Below are 16,918 nucleotides of genomic sequence, written 5' to 3' on the forward strand. Positions count from 1 at the left end.
TTATTTTTCTTAAATCTGCCTTGTTGGTTAAGGGCTTGTAAGTAAGCATTTCACTGTAAGGTCTACTACACCTGTTGTATTCAGCATTTCACTGTAAGGTCTACTACACCTGTTGTATTCAGCATTTCACTGTAAGGTCTACTACACCTGTTGTATTCAGCATTTCACTGTAAGGTCTACTACACCTGTTGTATTCAGCATTTCACTGTAAGGTCTACTACACCTGTTGTATTCAGCATTTCACTGTAAGGTCTACTACACCTGTTGTATTCAGCATTTCACTGTAAGGTCTACTACACCTGTTGTATTCAGCATTTCACTGTAAGGTCTACTACACCTGTTGTATTCAGCATTTCACTGTAAGGTCTACTACACCTGTTGTATTCAGCATTTCACTGTAAGGTCTACTACACCTGTTGTATTCAGCATTTCACTGTAAGGTCTACTACACCTGTTGTATTCAGCATTTCACTGTAAGGTCTACTACACCTGTTGTATTCAGCATTTCACTGTAAGGTCTACTACACCTGTTGTATTCAGCATTTCACTGTAAGGTCTACTACACCTGTTGTATTCAGCATTTCACTGTAAGGTCTACTACACCTGTTGTATTCAGCATTTCACTGTAAGGTCTACTACACCTGTTGTATTCAGCATTTCACTGTAAGGTCTACTACACCTGTTGTATTCAGCATTTCACTGTAAGGTCTACTACACCTGTTGTATTCAGCATTTCACTGTAAGGTCTACTACACCTGTTGTATTCAGCATTTCACTGTAAGGTCTACTACACCTGTTGTATTCAGCATTTCACTGTAAGGTCTACTACACCTGTTGTATTCAGCATTTCACTGTAAGGTCTACTACACCTGTTGTATTCAGCATTTCACTGTAAGGTCTACTACACCTGTTGTATTCAGCATTTCACTGTAAGGTCTACACCTGTTGTTTTCGGCGCATGTGACAAATAAACTTAGACTTGATTTGATTTACTGACCCACAGACTGCTGAGCTGTTTAGACAGTGGTGATCTCTAACTAATGACTATAGACGGGTCTTTCCTACCAGTGTGTGTCTGTAGAACTGAGACAAAGATAGAGAGAGGGAGCAAATAGAGAGAGACAGAAAGATGGAGAAAGTGGCGGGAGGAAAAAGGAGACGGGGGAAGGGAAGGATGGTGAAGGAGACTGGGTGGGTGAGGGGGAGAGGAGAAATGATCTCCTCCTTCATCAGGAGATACAGAGCTATGTCTCTCTCTGCTGCTGTTGTCCCCATCACAACACACACAGCCTGAAACTGGAGACACAAAAAGCTGGCCTGTGAAGCATCATGTCAACACAGACAAAAAATGTATGCATATTTTTTCTCCTGTGTTTTTCTCCACCTATATACAGTATTCTCTTCCTCTCTTTCTCTTCCGTTTTCCTCTCCTTCACATTGCTTTATATCCTGCTACGGCCACCCCCCTGTCTTCAATAAAAGTCTTCAAACAAAAAGAGAAGCCTCGTTTTAGCAAAGTAAAGCCTTGCAGGGTCATCCCTGCACCGTGCTCCATTCAGACTCAGCTGAGGTTGTCCTAATGTTGTCCTGAGGTTATCCTAACATTGTCCTGAGGTTATCCTAACATTGTCCTGAGGTTGTCCTAAGATGATGTTAAGACACTGCCCAGACAAAGTTTGAGCTAGAAGTAAAATCAAGTCATTAAAGTTTATCTCAGCTGGTAATCATGACAATTTTAGGTATAACATTGGATGATGGGTAAGGCATTGCCAGCTGTGAACTCTATAGCACGCATCAGACAACCACAGTGAATGTGAATGTACATCAAATGTTGCAATGGTAAAACGTTTGATATAATTTTTGCCTGACACAATCACTTTGCCTACTCTTAAAAATGTCCCAATACACTATATATACAAAAGTATGGGGACACCCCTTCAAATTAGTGGATTTGGCAATTTCAGCCACACCCGTTGTTTACAGGTGTATAAAATCGAGCAAACAGACATGCAATCTCAATAGACAAACATTGGCAGTAGAATGGCCTTACTGAAGAGCTCAGTGACTTTCAACATGACACCAAATTTCTGCCCTGCTAGCAAAGTAGTAGGCCACACAAGCTCACAGAATGGGACCACCAAGTGCTGAAGCGCATAGCACGTAACAATCTCCTGTCCTCTGTTGCAACACTTCCTACCGAGTTCCAAACTGACTCACGTCATGGTTGTTTAAAGCAGAATTGTACAATATTACAGTTTTATCAACACACTCGTCACTCCCGTTTAACAACTCTGGATCGTTTTGGCACAGTAGGCATCAAGTCACTTGCTGATAATCTTGCATACAATGTTTGAAAGGTCTGTCATTTTCATGCCTTCAGTAATTAAACACCGGAGTGATAGATGTGCAGAAGAGAAATGTGCAAATAGAGATACTAGCGGGGCTTTACCCAGCAAATACTTATAGATGACCTGGAGCCAGTGGGTTTGGCGACAAATATGAAGCGAGGGCCAGCAAACGAGAGCATACAGGTTGCAGTGGTGGGTAGTAATGGGGCGATGAATTTGGTGATGAAACGGATGGCACTGTGATAGACTACATCCAATTGGCTGAGTAGAGTGTTGGAGGCTATTTTGTAAATGACATCGCCAAAGTCAAGGATCGGTAGGATAGTCAGTTTTACAAGGATATGTTTGGCAGCATGAGTGAAGGAGGCTTTGTTTTGCGAAATTGGAAGCCGATTCCAGATTTAATTTTGGATTGGAGATGCTTAATATGAGTCTGGAAGGAGAGTTTACAGTCTAACCAGACACCAAGGCATTTGTCCACATATTCTAAGTCAGAACTGTCCAGAGTAGTGATGCTAGACAGGCGGGCGGGTGTGGGCAGTGATCGGTTGAAGAGCATGCATTTAGTTTAACTTGCATTTAACTGGCATTGAAGCTCGTCTGGAGGTTAGTTAACACCGTGTCCAAAGATGGGCCAGAAGTATACAGAATGGTGTCATGTGCGTAGAGATGGATCAGAGAATCACCAGCAGCAAGAGCAACATCATTGATGATTATACCCACAGCAACGATTAAAACATTCCCAAACCAGAAATCGTGGATTGATGGCAGCATTTGCGCGAAACTGAAAGCGCAAACCACTGCTTTTAACCAGGGCCCAGTCTGCTGTTCCCACATGCTTCAAGAGGGCCACCATTGTTCCTGTTCCCAAGAAAGCTAAGGTAACTGAGCTTAACGTAGCACTCACTTCCGTCATCATGAAGTGCTTTGAGAGACTAGTCAAGGACCATATCACCTCCACCCTACCTGACACCCTAGACCCACTCCAATTTGCTTACCGCCCCAATAGGTCCACAGACGACGCAATCGCAACCACAGTGCACACTGCCCTAACCCATCTGGACAAGAGGAATACCTATGTGTAAATGCTGTTCATTGACTACAGCTCAGCATTTAACACCATAGTACCCTCCAAACTCGTCATCAAGCTCGAGACCCTGGGTCTCGACCCCGCTCTGTGCAACTAGGTACTGGACTTCCTGACGGGCCGACCCCAGGTGGTGAGGGTAGGTAACAACATCTCCACCCCGCTGATCCTCAACACTGGGGCCCCACAAGTGTGCGTTCTGAGCCCTCTCCTGTACTCCCTGTTCACCCACGACTGCGTGGCCATGCACGCCTCCAACTCAATCATCAAGTTTGCGGACTACACCACAGTGGTAGGCTTGATTACCAACAATGACGAGAAGGCCTACAGGGAGGAGGTGAGGGCCCTCAGAGTGTGGTGTCAGGAAAATAACCTCACACTCAAAGTCAACAAAACAAAGGAGATGATTGTGGACTTCAGGAAACAGCAGAGGGAGCACCCCCCTATCCACATCGACGGGACAGTAGTGGAGAAGGTAGTAAGTTTTAAGTTCCTCGGCGTACACATCACGGACAAACTGAATTGGTCCACCCACACAGTCAGCGTTGTGAAGAAGGCGCAGCAGCTCCTCTTCAACCTCAGGAGGCTGAAGAAATTTGGCTTGTCACCAAAAGCACTCACAAACTTCTACAGATGCACAATCGAGAGCATCCTGTCGAGCTGTATCACCGCCTGCTCCGCCCACAACCGTAAGGCTCTCCAGAGGGTAGTGAGGTCTGCACAATGCATCACCGGGGGCAAACTACCTGCCCTCCAGGACACCTACACCACCCGATGTCACAGGAAGGCCATAAAGATCATCAAGGACAACAACCACCCAAGCCACTGACTGTTCACCCCGCTATCATCCAGAAGGCGAGGTCAGTACAGGTGCATCAAAGCAGGGACCGAGAGACTGTGAAAAACAGCTTCTAACTCAAGGCCATCAGACTGTTAAACAGCCACCACTAACATTGAGTGGCTGCTGCCAACATACTGACTCAACTCCAGCCACTTTAATAATAGAATGATAGACATCTCCTGAGGTGTCCTAAATATCTGTTGACTAGGTGAGACGCTTATGACTAAAGTTAAGCTTTTATTTTTACGCATAAGAGTAGGTGTAAAATGTCTCTATTCTCAGCACTTACGACCAATTTTCTACTTTGAGACGCTTCATGGATGCAGGCCCAGGTGTGGCCAATTAGTGGCCAACACATCTGAACACACTTAACAAGGATTGAGAGAGTTTTGTTGACGCTGAGAAAGAAATGTGTGTGTTTTTAAAAAAATTATTAGAATTTTCTTTAAACTTTACTAATGTTTTCTTGTGGTTTTTATGGAAAGTTTTCCTAACGTTTTGAGAACCTGCAGAAAATGTTATGCTGATCGACTGAAATTCCTACAGAAGAAGGTTGTTTCTTAACGTTCTCTGAATGTTCTGAGAACATGACTTTAAATAGAACCATGAGGAAATCTGTAGAAAACTTTATGCTTCAGTGCTGAAATTCCCACCTAAGAAACATATAGTTTTCAGAACCGTATGTGCTAGCTGGGTATCCTGCATCCTTCCCAGAACATTGTGGAGTTGTATGCAAAATAACACTAGGACAATGACGCTTTCACCAAGCTCTATGAAACACATGGTTCTCAGAACGTTATGTACTAGCTGGAAGCCTCATCTATCATCTGCAAATAACTATACTTATCATTTGGCTATGACTGAGTTCATGACCTTTAGAATAATTAAGGTAAATTGTACAAATTTAACCTGATTGATTTGCTTAAAGAAATCCAACTAATTTGAATGGTCTTTTGGAAACACCAAATTGCGCATTCGTGCCCTAGGGTAGAACTCACGGAGGAAGATTAGACGAGCACCGCTACATCTCTCCTATTAACCTTGCCAGCTTTGAATACATCAAAATATGCACATTTTACTTTTTAAAATGAGTCTTTCCCAAAACTTCCCATGTGCAACTATGCATTGGTAAAACATAAAACATTCTGAAATAATTTCTGGACACTGGTGTTTTTGGCTCAGAAGGCATAATGGACCGTGAGCGAGATTAGTTTCTTATAACGGAAACGTTCCTCCTGCTCCTCCCACCCACCCACCCCTCCTGCTGTCACATTATGATCTCACCCAATGACACCACGGCGCGCTTCACTGTTATAAAGACCTCAAACTGGCAGAGAATCCCCTCCTTGATGCACGGAGCTGGCGCCAGACTGGATCAGCGTTAACTATCTACACTCCTCTCTGAAAGGGACAAAGCTTTATGGGAGAGTGAAAGACAGAAAAAGAGAGAGGGGAAGGGAAAGAGAGAGAAAAGAAGTAGGGAGTGAGAGAGGGAGAGAAATACAGATCTTTACTCCTCTGTTAAAGGGACAGAATCCACTAGGTTACCAGGGGCTGTGTACCAATGTTGTGACCCGGGTCAGGGTCTAAGTACATTGGTCAGGGATTAAGGGTCAGTGATCAGGTGATGTTTGGGGACTTGATGCTTTCCCCATTGGGTTGTCAGTCTCCGGTTTACAGCATTGGGAACTGTGAGTAGGAGACAGATCAACACCGGAGTAGAGGAACCAGAAAACAAAGCCGCAACCCTGTGAAGAAGAGGTGGAAGAGGAGGAGAGGAAGTGACAGAAGCGACAGGAGGGATGTCAGCAGCGTGAGCAGCCCACCCAGGTCTCTGGAGGATGTGCAGAGTCAGTGTGTCATGGCCAACGTATGGGAGCGACAGAGGACCCAGTCACTCAACCAGGCCTTCGCCTCACCACGACAGATCATCCCTGCGCTGCCCTCAGACAAACTCAGCAAGATGCAGACGCTCAAACTGGCCATGCGGTAACAAGGTAGGCTACCTACTGTTATGATGATTATTTAATTAACCAATTAACCAATCAATTAATGGCTTATTTGAGTGGTTATATTTTAAAGTGTTTTACGTCATAATTTGAGGTGCGAATCTTGGATAGCATTTTGGGCGGCAACGTCATTATAAAAGGTGCCAAAGAAATAATGATGATGATGATGAAGGCGATGTTGATGATTTTTATTATTATTTTAGACTTCCTCCACCCCGTACTGCAGGGCAAGAGGATGGATCTGGATTTGAATGAGGGGCCTGCGTCTGCAGCATCCATCTGTGGTTATGTGGCCCACGAGCATCTGAGCTATGCCCTCTCAGCGTGGAGGAGGGAGGATGGAGGAGGGAGGATGGAGGAGGGAGCATGGTCCAGGTCTGCTACATTACACTAGCTCTCACTCCTCACTCCGCTGTAGAGGCACAAACAGAGTAGGCTGGGGTTTTATTTCTCACAACTTTCTTACATTTGTTCTGTGATTAATGTACAACACACAAATAAAGTTCAATTACCGAATTACACTAATCAATGTTTATTGAACAATATATTTATTAACATGATTTAAATTCCCCAAAATATCAGACATGATAATTAAATAATGGTAACAAATCTAATTTCTTATTATCCACAGATGATCCAAGAGGATCCATACTGGTCAGGGGGTTTCACATGCTGAAACTGGACTGTGGTATTACAACAATACCAGTGTCACGACTTTGCCCTCTTTGGGTACAGCGAGCACCCCTCCCCCTGCACCAGCCCTTTTCTATGCACCATCCCCCTACCCCCCTGTCTCCTACACCCAGGCTGCTGTGGTCAGAGAGGTTGTACATTCCTGGAGGAGATTTTCTCCTCATGGCCACAGTATAGAGAGAGAGAGAGTAAAGTTTCCTAAAAAGAACAAAGGAATTTCTTCCACCTCACAGAACTGAAGAACCGAACAACATTTATGTTCTGGAGAAGGTATAAAAGATCGGTGAAGAATCCAGCTACGAACTGGTCCGTTTGGTACAATTTTGTGAAACTCATGGGAGGCAATACGGCCACATTACAATAACGCTGTTTATATAATAGCCTCAGATATGAGGCTTACATCTAATTGTTGAATAAGATGAATGAGTAAGGATGATACTGTTTGTGAAATTGTGTAATGTGATTTTGGACTGTTTAATGAAGGAAACTCCAATTCCCTTTGTTTAACTAAATCAGAGGACCGCCCATGAGCACAGTTATTGTCAGGCATCCTGGGACAGGCCCTTTTCTGCAATTCCGAATAAAACCCCCACCTTGATAATTTCTCAACAGACCATGTTTCTCTCAAATATGAGACGACAAAGGTTGCAGACCAGCTTCCCTCGATAACGAGAGGGCCAAGGTTTGAGACCAGACTGCTGAATATTTTAACCATCCCACGTGGTTAAACTCTTAGACTATCGATGCCGACAGAATAAGAACAAGTCTTTGATAATAATTACTGGTCTGCAGCTAGGAATTCGGTATCATTGAACGGGAAGTCCGACAAACTCCGAAACATCTATTCTATAACGACATGAATGAATGTCACTCTGAACTATCCATTCTAACCACGGCAGAGAGACAGAGAGGGCGGACAAACTCTCCAACAGAAACTGGCTTCTCAACAGAGATCCCGTCACACTGAGCGTAAATATATATATTGATTGCAATTGTTCCCGAATGAATGAACATTCATGTGCAAAGGATTAGCATTTCAATTGTTATAATTATCAACTGTGTGTTGTCTTATCTCAGTCGACCCCCACTTCCCTTTTGTACACCAAGCCGCGATGCCGGTTTATCCCACTAGGGAAACTCTGTTATCATTTCCTTGTAACCATCTACTGTTTGTTTATGCATTTCTGTGAATTACTTAGTTAGTAAATAAATGATTTTAAGACAATTGATGTATGGATGACTCGTAATGAAGACTGGGTTCGTGCAGATAACCAACAATTTACGACGTTTGGAATGAGACTGACGTGAGGTAAAATAAATAAATAATTAATTAAGAAGACTAATTGATCAGATATTTAAATATCTGAAAAGTTGTATTAGGAAAATTATAACTTTTAATCTGAATATTTTCCAAGGTGCCCCGACTTCCTAGTTAATTACACTTGCCTGATTAGTTAATCAGGAAATGCAATTACAGAGAATCTTTGATAAAAACTAAAAGTCTTCAGTTAATGATAGTAAAGACACGACACCAGGAACAATACCAGGACTAAACCATTTAGAGTGCTACATTCAAAACAGTGCTGGAACACCTCATAACGACGAATGTTAGAGACATAAACAAAAACACTTTCTGTACATATCTATGGTTGGAGATATGACAGCAGGCTTCTGTGTGCATGGCTCCAACAAGCCATATGCCTTAGAGGGGACACATAGGACCAACAATAGGTCAAAAACCTTCAGTTTTTACACAGACTGGCATACTGCACCAAGTGTTTACACAGACTGGCAGACTGCACCAAGTGACCTCTACACTATTTCCCCCCATGGGGATTGGAAACAGATGAAGTATCAGTTTTTGTATCTACAAGTTTATACAAAGTCACACTCCTTTTTTTCTCCTGGAATCTGAAATAACAATGTATTTATTGATGTACAACAGTGAAGAATGGGTCCATTTCTAAATGCATTTCTAGTTTGGTAGTGTCACGATCATTTAGAGAGGGATTGGACCAAGGTGCAGTGTGGACCAAGGTGCAGCGTACATTTGACATTTTATTTAAATGACACCGAAAACACAACAAAATACAAAAAAGAACGTAAAGCTACATGCAGTGCAGAAAGCAACTACACACAAACAAGATCCCACAAACTAAAGGTGGAAAAAAGGCTGCCTAAGTATGATCCCCAATCAGAGACAACAATAAACAGCTGCCTCTGATTGGGAACCATACTAGGCCAACAAAGAAATAGAAACATAGATTTGCCCACCCGAGTCACACCCTGACCTAACCAAATAGAGAATAAAAAATACTTTGCGACCTTTTGCCACATTTCAGGCTTCAAACATAAAGATATAAAACTGTATTTTTTTGTGAAGAATCAACAACAAGTGGGACACATGAAGTGGAACAATATTTATTGGATATTTCAAACTTTTTTAACAAATCAAAAACTGAAAAATTGGGCGTGCAAAATTATTCAGCTCCTTTACTTTCAGTGCAGCAAACTCTCTCCAGAAGTTCAGTGAGGATCTCTGAATGATCCAATGTTGACCTAAATGACTAATGATGATAAATACAATCCACCTGTGTGTAATCAAGTCTCCGTATAAATGCACCTGCACTGTGATAGTCTCAGAGGTCCGTTAAAAGCGCAGAGAGCATCATGAAGAACAAGGAACACACCAGGCAGGTCCGAGATACTGTTGTGAAGAAGTTTAAAGCCGGATTTGGATACAAAAAGATTTCCCAAGCTTTAAACATCCCAAGGAGCACTGTGCAAGCGATAATATTGAAATGGAAGGAGTATCAGACCACTGCAAATCTACCAAGACCTGGCCGTCCCTCTAAACTTTCAGCTCATACAAGGAGAAGACTGATCAGAGATGCAGCCAAGAGGCCCATGATCACTCTGGATGAACTGCAGAGATCTACAGCTGAGGTGGGAGACTCTGTCCATAGGACAACAATCAGTTGTATAATGCACAAATCTGGCCTTTATGGAAGAGTGGCAAGAAGAAAGCCATTTCTTAAAGATATCCATAAAAAGTGTTGTTTAAAGTTTGCCACAAGCCACCTGGGAGACACACCAAACATGTGGAAGAAGGTGCTCTGGTCAGATGAAACCAAAATTGAACTTTTTGGCAACAATGCAAAACGTTATGTTTGGCGTAAAAGCAACACAGCTGAACACACCATCCCCACTGTCAAACATGGTGGTGGCAGCATCATGGTTTGGGCCTGCTTTTCTTCAGCAGGGACAGGGAAGATGGTTAAAATTGATGGGAAGATGGATGGAGCCAAATACAGGACCATTCTGGAAGAAAACCTGATGGAGTCTGCAAAAGACCTGAGACTGGGATGAAGATTTGTCTTCCAACAAGACAATGATCCAAAACATAAAGCAAAATCTACAATGGAATGGTTCAAAAATAAACATATCCAGGTGTTAGAATGGCCAAGTCAAAGTCCAGACCTGAATCCAATCGAGAATCTGTGGAAAGAACTGAAAACTGCTGTTCACAAATGCTCTCCATCCAACCTCACTGAGCTCGAGCTGTTTTGCAAGGAGGAATGGGAAAAAATGTCAGTCTCTCGATGTGCAAAACTGATAGAGACATACCCCAAGCGACTTACAGTTGTAATCGCAGCAAAAGGTGGCGCTACAAAGTATTAACTTAAGGGGGCTGAATAATTTTGCACGCCCAATTTTTCAGTTTTTGATTTGTTAAAAAAGTTTGAAATATCCAATAAATGTCGTTCCACTTCATGATTGTGTCCCACTTGTTGTTGATTCTTCACAAAAAAATACAGTTTTATATCTTTATGTTTGAAGCCTGAAATGTGGCAAAAGGTCGCAAAGTTCAAGGGGGCCGAATACTTTCGCAAGGCACTGTATATGTCTCTTTTGCACATGAGCACATAGACAAACAAATCAATTCTAAAAGCTTTAACAAGAGAAAGGTATTTTGTTTCATTTGGAAACAGCATAGCATTTTGTACAAGCAGAATAGTTTGATCATTCCACCCACTAAATAGAACAGGGGTAGGAACCCTGTTCCCGGAGTGCCGCAGGTACCGCAGGATTTTGTTCTAACTAGGTACCACACCAGGGGTGCGTTCAGTTTGCTTTAACGCTAGTTATGTTGGGCACGATTTGTACTGAATTACATGTTTCCCAAAATGTTCTTGCACATTCTAGAACAGACTTTGAGATACTTTTGCTCCATTCAGTGGGTGTGGCTGCGGCACTCTAGGACCAGGATTGACTACCACTGACATCGAGGAATGGGAAAGGGAATACATCCATCCATGCATAGGAAAACACACCACTCCTCTTCTGACAGTAAGTGGAAATCATATCATGTCACACTGTTACATTTGAGTTTATTTGCATGAATTTCAAGCATGGCACAAAGTCAGAGAAGATTCAGCCCAAACCCTTTGGTAAAGGGGCTCAGTGAATGTGGAGTGGAATGTGTGCAGATGGGTCTGTTTTTCAGAGGACAGTTGGCCAGCTGGCCTGTCCAGATACACTCCAACTCTCTTGGGATGGGAGTGGGGGACATGTATGGCAGTACTCTTCCCATTGTGCCTGGCAAAGTAACTGTCATTATCTCATTTCAGACTCCAGGACTTGTCATTGTATCCAAGCAAACGGTCTTCATCAATTCCTCTCCTGTTGATTCCTTGATATGTCACTCCTATAAAAGCCCCTCTCCCAATCCAATTTGCCTCCCTGTCAGACCCTGTCGACACAGCACCTGTAGCCAGACCTTCAATCTCTCTGGGTGATCAGGATAGGGCTGCTGCATCCACATCCGGGTCACCCCTGTTTCCCTCAGACAGAGAGAGGTATTTGCTGTATGTGATGTGCTGTGTTTGGGTCCAGAGTGAGCTCACAGGCATCTGAATGAGAATGATAAGACAAAATGAATAGAAAAATCAATATTACAATGTCATAAAACTCATCCGAATATATAAAACTCAAACTTATCAACACGTGCTCAGTTCAATTGTAGCCCCATCATAATATCTATGCAGTAGCCCTTTTCCTCGTGATGAAATAAAATGACAGAATGGGTTTGAGTCAAAACCCTTTACTACGACCTGGTAGACTCACCTCACAAGATGTTTTCAGGATAAAAAGTGCAGTTGTTTGTAACAAAGACTGGTTTGATAGAATTCCAGACGAAATGTAGTTGCATCCTCTGTTTATACTCTGCATTTCCTTCTTGTCTTAAAATGCTTACTAACTCTCCACAGCAGTCATGATGACTTACATTTCATAAGCCCACGTTTGATCCTCCCCTTTCCATCATGGTCCACGCTAATGCAGAGAAACTGAAGAACAGACTGAGTATGGACATACACAACCAGTATGGAAAGTGTATAAAGTAAACCGTATAATACAAATGTATTATTTCAACCCACCACATATTTATTATTTACCTCAGTTTCTCCAGTTCACAGAGTGGATCATTCAGTACAGCAGACAACAGAGTCTCTGGGTTAATTGTAGTTTAGCTCTTTCAGGTGTGAAGGATTTGATCTCAGATCTGATGCAAGAGAAGCACAGCCTTCCTCTCAGACTCTACACAATGACAACCTGAAACAAGATGAAACAATTGTCAAAACTGTCACACAATAGTCACAAAACATTTGGGTCACTGCCCTCATTTTCAATGCAATCTCATGCATTCATTTATCTTTACACAATAACATTATTTTGCTGCTACAATTATAACCCCGTTACGGGGGCTGAGTCACTGGCTTACCCATGCCGTCCCTAGGAGGGGTGCATCACTTGAGTGGGCTGAGTCACTGGCTTACCCATGCCGTCCCTAGGAGGGGTGCATCACTTGAGTGGGCTGAGTCACTGGCTTACCCATGCCGTCCCTAGGAGGGGTGCATCACTTGAGTGGGCTGAGTCACTGGCTTACCCATGCCGTCCCTAGGAGGGGTGCATCACTTGAGTGGGCTGAGTCACTGGCTTACCCATGCCGTCCCTAGGAGGGGTGCATCACTTGAGTGGGCTGAGTCACTGGCTTACCCATGCCGTCCCTAGGAGGGGTGCATCACTTGAGTGGGCTTAGTCACTGACGTGATCTTCCTGCCCGGGTTGACGCCCCCCCTTGGGTTCGTGCCGTGGGGGAGATCTTCATGGGCTATACTCGGCCTTGTCTCAGTGTAGTAAGTTACCATTCTGTATTATGTATACTTCTGGCCCTTCTTTGGATACTGTGTTAACTAGCCTCCAGACGAGCTTCAATGCCATACAACCCTCCTTCCGTGGCCTCCAACTGCTCTTAAATGCAAGGTAAACTAAATGCATGCTCTTCAACCGATCGCTACCAGCACCAGCCCGCCCTTCAAGCAACACTACTCTGGACGGTTCTGACCTAGAATATGTGGACATCTACAAATACCTAGGTGTCTGGTTAGACTGTAAACTCTCCTTCCAGACTCACATTAAGCATCTCCAATCCAAAATTAAATCAAGAATCGGCTTCCAAATTCTCAACAAAGCATCCTTCACTCATGCTGCCAAACATACACTAGTAAAACGGATTATCATACCGATCCTTGACTTCGGCGATGTCATTTACAAAATAGCCTCCAACACTCTACTCAGCAAATTAGATAGTCTATCACAGTGCTATCCTTTTTGTGCTACCCACCACTGCAACCTGTATGCTCTCGTTGGCTGGCCCTCGCTTCATATTCGTCGCCAAACCCACTTGCTCCAGGTCATCTATAAGTCTTTGCTAGGTAAAGCCCCGCCTTATCTCAGCTCACTGGTCACCATAGCAGCACCCACCCGTAGCACGCGGTCCAGCAGGTATATTTCACTGGTCATCCCCAAAGCCAATTCCTCCTTTGGCTGCCTTTCCTTCAGTTCTCTGCTGCCAATGACTGGAACGAATTGCAAAAATCACGGAAACTGGAGACTCATATCTCCCTCACTAACTTTAAGCACCAGTTGTCAGAGCAGCTCACAGAACACTGCACCTGCACATAGTCCATCTGTAAATAGCCCATCCAACTACCTCATCCCCATACTGTTATTTTTATTAATTATTTTGCTCCTTTGCACCCCAGTATATCGACTTGCACATTCAGCTTCTGCACATCTATCACTCCAGTGTTTAATTGCTAAATTACAATTATTTGACCACTATGGCCTATTTATTGCATTACCTCCCTTATCTTACCTTATTTGCACACACTGTATATATACTTTATTGACTGTATGTTTTGTTTATTCCATGTTTAACTCTGCGTTGTTGTTTGTGTCACACTGTTTTGCTTTATCTTGGCCAGGTCGCAGTTGTAAATGAGAACTTGTTCTCAACTAGCCTACCTGGTTAAATAAAGGTGAAATACTGTATATATATATTTTTAAAGTTGGTGGTTGAATATATCCCTCTAGTTGTGTGGAGGCTGTGCTTTGGCAAAGTGGGTGGGGTTATATCCTGCCTGGTTGGACTTGTCCGGGGGTATAGACGGACGAGGCCACAGTATCTCCCGACCCCTCCTGTTTCAGCCTCCAGTAATTATGCTGCAATAGTTTGTATCAGGGGGCTAGGGTCAGTCTGTTATATCTGGAGTATTTCTCCTGTCTTATCTGGTGTCCTGTAATTTCCCCCGCTCTCTCTTTCTCTTCTGTCGGAGGGCCTGAGCCCTAGGACCGTGTTTCTGCTCCAGTTTCAACTGTTCTGCCTGCGGCTATGGAACGCTGACCTGTTCACGTGCTACCTTGTCCCGGACCTGCTGTTTTCAACTGCACCTGCTGTCTCTAACTCTGAATGATCGGCTATGAAAAGCCAACTGACATTTACTCCTGAGGTGCTGACCTGTTAAACTTGCACCCTCTACAACCACTGCGATTATTATTATTTGACCCGCTGGTCATCTATGAACATTTGAACATCTTGCCATGTAGCTATAATCTCCACCCGGCACAGCCAAAAGAGGACTGGCCACCACTCAGAGCCTGGTTCCTCTCTAAATTTCTTCCTAGGTTCCTGCCTTTCTAGTTTTTCCTAGCCACCATGCTTCTACATCTGCATTGCTTGCTGTTTGGGGTTTTAGGCTGGGTTTCTGTATAGCACTTTGACATCGGCTGATGTAAAAACGGCTTTATAAATTTTATTGAAAATTTGATAGACATGTGGCTTGACTGAACCATGCAGTAAAACTGTGGTGATTGGTCAAATTTGCAAGCCCTCTCATAATATATGGTGAGTTGTTGATTTTGCTAAACATGTCTCATACAATCCAAATGAACTTACTTCAATGTCTCCAGTTTCCAATGTAAATTTCCAGTCCAGAATAGAGCAGTTTCACCCCTGAATTCTGCAGGTCATTGTCACTCAGGTCCAGCTCTTACAGGTGTGAAGAGTTTGAGGCCAACATTGATTCAGCCTAAACACATAATAAGAATTATTACATACTACGAAAGAGTGGAAAGTTCCTTTGTTACTATTTCAATCAGAATTGGATTTAACTTGATTTGCATGTAAATACTATTTTAATTGTGATTTAAACAAAGATATGTACAAAGATATATATATAGCCAGTCAGACACCAACACCGTCCTACCTTACGAGCTAAAAACCCTTTTCTCCTGCTTCGAGCAACAAGCCTCAGAGCTGCAGAGGAGAGCCCCTGAAGACAACGAGGGCTATGTGCTTATGGTCTTCACGGAAGACGTATGTAAATCCTTAAAGCGTGTTAACCCTCGCAAGGCTGCCGGCCCAGACAGCATCCTTAGCTGCGGACTACAGCTCGACAGAGCATGTGCTGAGCAGCTAGCTGTTGCGTTCTCTGACATTTTCAGTCTCTCTCTAGCTCAGGCCGTTATCCCCACCTGCTTCAAGATGTCCACAATCATGCCTGTGCCCAAAAAAGGGAAAGTAACAACTGAATTACTACCGACCTGTAGTACTCACTTCTGTCATCAATGCTTCGGGAGGCTAGTCGAAGACTGCATCACTTCCTCCCTCCTCGACACATTCGACCCTCTCCAATTCGCCTACCGCCTGACAGATCCATGGACGACGCAATTGTCATTTCACTGCACATTGCCCTTAGCCACCTGGACAAGAGGAATACATATATTAGGATGCTGTTCATCGACTACAGCTCGACTTTCAATACCATGGTGCCCTCTAAGCTCACCACAAAGCTCACAACCCTGTGACTGAACTCCCTATGCAACTGGGTCCTGGACTGGCCGCCTCCAGATAGTGAAGGTAGGCAACATTACCTCCTCCACACTGATCCTCAACACCTCCTGTACTCCCTGTATATCCACAACTGCGTGGCATCACACAACTCCAACTTCATCAAGTTCGCTGATGACACGACAGTAGTAGGCCTGATTACCAACAACGACAAGCCAGCCTACAAGGAGGAGGTAGGCACTCTGATCGTGTGGCACCTACAACATCCGGTGTCGCAGGAAGGCCAAGAAGATCCTCAGGGACCTCCAGTCCACACTCCTTTCTGAAGATCTGTGTACACACTCATGAGTACACTGAAGCTTTTTTGACGCCACACTCTCTCAGGTCATCCTCATAGAAGATCAGATTGCCTTTTTCCAACTGTTTGAAGGCCAGTTTTCCGAGTTACATAATCACATCTTCATCATTGTGTAGAACTTTAGAGGTTCTAAGGTACTTCTGATTCCTCTGTTGGGTCTGAAATACCATAAAGTGAGCGAACATTTAAGACCGTCTTGGACATCTCTCCACTCTGCTTCACTCAACAGTCTCTCTAGAACAGTGGCTGAAATCCAACAGAACACTGGTATGTGGCACATGATGTGGAGACTCCTTGAAGTCTTTATGTGTGTGTTATGATTTTGTTGGCCAGGTTCTCATCATTGACTCTTTTCCCAAAGTAATCCTCCTTCTGTGGGTCGTTGAACC

At 43.6% G+C, this 16,918-nt stretch overlaps 1 pseudogene; it reads left to right on the top strand.

The window, feature by feature from the left end:
• Positions 1-5,903: 5,903 nt before the first annotated feature.
• LOC139372366 (twist-related protein-like) lies at positions 5,904-16,519 on the top strand (annotated as a pseudogene).
• Positions 16,520-16,918: the final 399 nt, after the last annotated feature.

This window comes from Oncorhynchus clarkii, chromosome 18 (genome assembly GCF_045791955.1).
Source record: "Oncorhynchus clarkii lewisi isolate Uvic-CL-2024 chromosome 18, UVic_Ocla_1.0, whole genome shotgun sequence".
Taxonomy (NCBI): Eukaryota; Metazoa; Chordata; class Actinopteri; order Salmoniformes; family Salmonidae; genus Oncorhynchus; species Oncorhynchus clarkii.